Here is a 5,910-nt window from a genome sequence, read left to right on the forward strand (position 1 = left end):
TCGCGGGCCCGGTGCGAAGCGCGGTGGACATCTTCAGTGTGCTGGTCCGATTGAGGACTGTGTGCGTTGAGGATGCGCCGCCGCCCGGCGCTCGGCGCCACGACGCCGTCTGCTGCTCGGTCGCCCCAGCGGTTCTCGCTGGTGGTTTGTATCGCAGCTGTGCGGATGTGTTGGCGCGTGCGCTGTGCTGGGAGAGTTCGCTTCGGCACCCAAGTGGGGCTTTTGTCCTTCTGTGGCGCTGGCGTTGGAGCTGCCGGTCACCGTAGGTGGCGCGTGTTGTCTCCCGCCGGCAATGCCACGACAGCACGCTCCCGGGCCTCTGTCGGCAGCGGCAAGCTCAGTTGGGAGCACGGGTGGTCGCACCGAAAGCGTCTACTCGCCTAACTCCGGGCGATTGCGCCTCTCTCGAACCCGACCAAGTACTTGGGACGGCGCTGCGCGCCGCCGGGACCTGAGAGGGTTTCGAGGTGTATTGTGCAGGGGAGCTCAGCCTCCTCCTGTTTGCAGAATGATTGAGCGGACGCTTGCGTGTTCGCGCGGGCCCCCGGGACACACTCCCGGGCGGCCGGCTGCTCAGCTCTAGTTGACGCAGCTCCCTGGTTGATCCTGCCAGTAGTCATATGCTTGTCTCAAAGATTAAGCCATGCATGTCTCAGTACAAGCCGCATTAAGGTGAAACCGCGAATGGCTCATTAAATCAGTTATGGTTCCTTAGATCGTACCCACGTTACTTGGATAACTGTGGTAATTCTAGAGCTAATACATGCAAGAACTCTGGGATGCTGACACAACAGGCCGAAGGACTTACCAGCTGCTCCCAAATATTAAAGAACGCTTCCAACTATCGCATTTCCAGCCAAGTAAGGGACTGTTGCACTTCCTCACAGGACATGGACCGTATCCGGCATATCTATGCCGATTCGGGAAAAGGGCTACCCCCTCGTGTGACTGCGGAGCTGAATGGGGCACTCCGGACCACGTGATCTATGAGTGCCCCATCTTCGATGATGTAGCCAGTGACCTAAGAAGCCAGTTGCCTCACAACAATACGTATCAATTAATCAGAGATCCCACCACATTCAACATAGTAAACCGCCTTGCCAGCGAGGCATCAGCAAAGGTCCTGCGGGAATATTTAAGGGAAAACACTTGAACAACCGGACATGACATAACTGAAGGCGACCCATCCCATTCCGCCGGGGCGTGGACTGGCCAATCGCCGTGACGGTAGGAATCCGCCACGCTCCGGAACAGGGGGAGGGAGCGCCAACACCCGGATTCGACAGTTGCGCACCGATCATGACTTAGCAATAGTTAGACCTTAAGTAGATAGTAGATAGAAAATCTTAACAGAACTTGCAGCGATCTTCAAAAGGCCAGCCCAGTGCCAGGGGCATGCTCACTGGGATTAGCTCAGCGGGCACGGCCACACAGTAGGTTTATATAAACATCTGGCACGCCTGTAACGCTGCAGGAGGTAGTCCCTAGATTAGTTAGCAAGAGTAAAAGTAGATCTTACCCAACAAAGAAACTAACTCTTATTTCCTGTAGCAAGTAAGTTTACTAACACTAGAATAGAAGTATAAATGCTGCTAATATTCAAAAAATGTAATGTAGAGAATTAAGACCCACTAATGTATTAGGTGGTGGGTTAATATGTAAGAAATAATTCAATGGAATAAAGAATTTTTTTTTTTTTTTTTAAAACAAAAAAAAAAAAAAAAAAAAAAAAAAAAAAACAGAGTCCCGACCAGAGATGGAAGGGACGCTTTTATTAGATCAAAACCAATCGGTCGGCTCGTCCGGTCCGTTTGCCTTGGTGACTCTGAATAACTTTGGGCTGATCGCACGGTCCTCGTACCGGCGACGCATCTTTCAAATGTCTGCCTTATCAACTGTCGATGGTAGGTTCTGCGCCTACCATGGTTGTAACGGGTAACGGGGAATCAGGGTTCGATTCCGGAGAGGGAGCCTGAGAAACGGCTACCACATCCAAGGAAGGCAGCAGGCGCGCAAATTACCCACTCCCGGCACGGGGAGGTAGTGACGAAAAATAACGATACGGGACTCATCCGAGGCCCCGTAATCGGAATGAGTACACTTTAAATCCTTTAACGAGTATCTATTGGAGGGCAAGTCTGGTGCCAGCAGCCGCGGTAATTCCAGCTCCAATAGCGTATATTAAAGTTGTTGCGGTTAAAAAGCTCGTAGTTGGATTTGTGTCCCACGCTGTTGGTTCACCGCCCGTCGGTGTTTAACTGGCATGTATCGTGGGACGTCCTGCCGGTGGGGCGAGCTGAAGGCGTGCGACCGCCCCGTGCGTGCTCGTGCGTCCCGAGGCGGACCCCGTTGAAATCCTACCAGGGTGCTCTTTATTGAGTGTCTCGGTGGGCCGGCACGTTTACTTTGAACAAATTAGAGTGCTTAAAGCAGGCAAGCCCGCCTGAATACTGTGTGCATGGAATAATGGAATAGGACCTCGGTTCTATTTTGTTGGTTTTCGGAACCCGAGGTAATGATTAATAGGGACAGGCGGGGGCATTCGTATTGCGACGTTAGAGGTGAAATTCTTGGATCGTCGCAAGACGAACAGAAGCGAAAGCATTTGCCAAGTATGTTTTCATTAATCAAGAACGAAAGTTAGAGGTTCGAAGGCGATCAGATACCGCCCTAGTTCTAACCATAAACGATGCCAGCCAGCGATCCGCCGCAGTTCCTCCGATGACTCGGCGGGCAGCCTCCGGGAAACCAAAGCTTTTGGGTTCCGGGGGAAGTATGGTTGCAAAGCTGAAACTTAAAGGAATTGACGGAAGGGCACCACCAGGAGTGGAGCCTGCGGCTTAATTTGACTCAACACGGGAAACCTCACCAGGCCCGGACACCGGAAGGATTGACAGATTGATAGCTCTTTCTTGATTCGGTGGGTGGTGGTGCATGGCCGTTCTTAGTTGGTGGAGCGATTTGTCTGGTTAATTCCGATAACGAACGAGACTCTAGCCTGCTAACTAGTCGCGTGACATCCTTCGTGCTGTCAGCGATTACTTTTCTTCTTAGAGGGACAGGCGGCTTCTAGCCGCACGAGATTGAGCAATAACAGGTCTGTGATGCCCTTAGATGTTCTGGGCCGCACGCGCGCTACACTGAAGGAATCAGCGTGTCTTCCTAGGCCGAAAGGTCGGGGTAACCCGCTGAACCTCCTTCGTGCTAGGGATTGGGGCTTGCAATTGTTCCCCATGAACGAGGAATTCCCAGTAAGCGCGAGTCATAAGCTCGCGTTGATTACGTCCCTGCCCTTTGTACACACCGCCCGTCGCTACTACCGATTGAATGATTTAGTGAGGTCTTCGGACTGGTACGCGGCATTGACTCTGTCGTTGCCGATGCTACCGGAAAGATGACCAAACTTGATCATTTAGAGGAAGTAAGAGTCGTAACAAGGTTTCCGTAGGTGAACCTGCGGAAGGATCATTACCGACTAGACTGCATGTCTTTCGATGTGCGTGTCGTGTCGCGCAACACGCTACCTGTACGGCTCGCAGTAGCCGTGCGCCGCGTGCGGAACCACGCGTGCCTCTCAAAACTAGCGGCAATGTTGTGTGGTACGAGCGCTGAAGCGCTGGAGCGGCTGGCGTGCGGCACCTGGCGCCTGGCGCCGGTTTTGAATGGCTTTCGCCCGAGTGCCTGTCCGCTCCGGTGTGGAGCCGTACGACGCCCGTCGGCCGTGAGGCCGTTGGACACAGAACGCTGGAACAGGGGCCGCCACACGCCTCACTCCCGCCTATGCGACCGTCTCGAAAGAGGCGGCGGAAACTGAGAAAAGATCACCCAGGACGGTGGATCACTCGGCTCGTGGGTCGATGAAGAACGCAGCAAATTGCGCGTCGACATGTGAACTGCAGGACACATGAACATCGACGTTTCGAACGCACATTGCGGTCCATGGATTCCGTTCCCGGGCCACGTCTGGCTGAGGGTCGGCTACGTATACTGAAGCGCGCGGCGTTTGCCCCGCTTCGCAGACCTGGGAGTGTCGCGGCCGCCTGTGGGGCCGGCCGCGTCTCCTCAAACGTGCGATGCGCGCCCGTCGCCTGGCGGTTCGCATACCGGTACTTTCTCGGTAGCGTGCACAGCCGGCTGGCGGTGTGGCGTGCGACACCTCGTACAACGACCTCAGAGCAGGCGAGACTACCCGCTGAATTTAAGCATATTACTAAGCGGAGGAAAAGAAACTAACAAGGATTCCCCCAGTAGCGGCGAGCGAACAGGGAAGAGTCCAGCACCGAACCCCGCAGGCTGCCGCCTGTCGTGGCATGTGGTGTTTGGGAGGGTCCACTACCCCGACGCCTCGCGCCGAGCCCAAGTCCAACTTGAATGAGGCCACGGCCCGTAGAGGGTGCCAGGCCCGTAGCGGCCGGTGCGAGCGTCGGCGGGACCTCTCCTTCGAGTCGGGTTGCTTGAGAGTGCAGCTCCAAGTGGGTGGTAAACTCCATCTGAGACTAAATATGACCACGAGACCGATAGCGAACAAGTACCGTGAGGGAAAGTTGAAAAGATCTTTGAAGAGAGAGTTCAAAAGTACGTGAAACCGTTCTGGGGTAAACGTGAGAAGTCCGAAAGGTCGAACGGGTGAGATTCACGCCCATCCGGCCACTGGCCTCCGCCCTCGGCAGATGGGGCCGGCCGCCCGCGCGGAGCAATCCGCGGCGGGGTCGTGTCCGGTTGCCTTTCCACTCGCCGCGGGGTGGGGCCGTTCCGGTGTGCGGTGGGCCGCACTTCTCCCCTAGTAGGACGTCGCGACCCGCTGGGTGCCGGCCTACGGCCCGGGTGCGCAGCCTGTCCTTCCGCGGGCCTCGGTTCGCGTCTGTTGGGCAGAGCCCCGGTGTCCTGGCTGGCTGCCCGGCGGTATATCTGGAGGAGTCGATTCGCCCCTTTGGGCGCTCGGGCTCCCGGCAAGCGCGCGCGGTTCTTCCCGGATGACGGACCTACCTGGCCCGGCCCCGGACCCGCGCCGCTGTTGGCTCGGGATGCTCTCGGGCGGAATAATCGCTCCCGTCAGCGGCGCTTCAGCTTTGGACAATTTCACGACCCGTCTTGAAACACGGACTAAGGAGTCTAACATGTGCGCGAGTCATTGGGCTGTACGAAACCTAAAGGCGTAATGAAAGTGAAGGTCTCGCCTTGCGCGGGCCGAGGGAGGATGGGGCTTCCCCGCCCTTCACGGGGCGGCGGCCTCCGCACTCCCGGGGCGTCTCGTCCTCATTGCGAGGTGAGGCGCACCTAGAGCGTACACGTTGGGACCCGAAAGATGGTGAACTATGCCTGGCCAGGACGAAGTCAGGGGAAACCCTGATGGAGGTCCGTAGCGATTCTGACGTGCAAATCGATCGTCGGAGCTGGGTATAGGGGCGAAAGACTAATCGAACCATCTAGTAGCTGGTTCCCTCCGAAGTTTCCCTCAGGATAGCTGGTGCTCGTACGAGTCTCATCCGGTAAAGCGAATGATTAGAGGCCTTGGGGCCGAAACGACCTCAACCTATTCTCAAACTTTAAATGGGTGAGATCTCCGGCTTGCTTGATATGCTGAAGCCGCGAGCAAACGACTCGGATCGGAGTGCCAAGTGGGCCACTTTTGGTAAGCAGAACTGGCGCTGTGGGATGAACCAAACGCCGAGTTAAGGCGCCCGAATCGACGCTCATGGGAAACCATGAAAGGCGTTGGTTGCTTAAGACAGCAGGACGGTGGCCATGGAAGTCGGAATCCGCTAAGGAGTGTGTAACAACTCACCTGCCGAAGCAACTAGCCCTGAAAATGGATGGCGCTGAAGCGTCGTGCCTATACTCGGCCGTCAGTCTGGCAGTCATGGCCGGTCCTTGCGGCCGGCCGCGAAGCCCTGACGAGTAGGAGGGTCG

At 56.1% G+C, this 5,910-nt stretch overlaps 1 non-coding gene and 2 pseudogenes across 1 annotated transcript; all 3 read left to right on the forward strand.

Moving 5' to 3' along the window:
* The first annotated feature begins 593 nt into the window (after positions 1-593).
* On the forward strand, positions 594-3,471 carry LOC124773009 (annotated as a pseudogene).
* A 351-nt stretch (positions 3,472-3,822) lies between these two features.
* LOC124772678 lies at positions 3,823-3,977 on the forward strand. Its single transcript, XR_007014145.1, has one exon. It is a non-coding gene; the product is annotated as a 5.8S ribosomal RNA (ribosomal RNA).
* Positions 3,978-4,165: 188 nt separating this feature from the next.
* The window catches only part of LOC124773067, a 4,222-nt pseudogene continuing 2,477 nt past the window's right edge, over positions 4,166-5,910 (forward strand).

This window comes from Schistocerca piceifrons, unplaced genomic scaffold (genome assembly GCF_021461385.2).
Source record: "Schistocerca piceifrons isolate TAMUIC-IGC-003096 unplaced genomic scaffold, iqSchPice1.1 HiC_scaffold_943, whole genome shotgun sequence".
Classification (NCBI taxonomy): Eukaryota; Metazoa; Arthropoda; class Insecta; order Orthoptera; family Acrididae; genus Schistocerca; species Schistocerca piceifrons.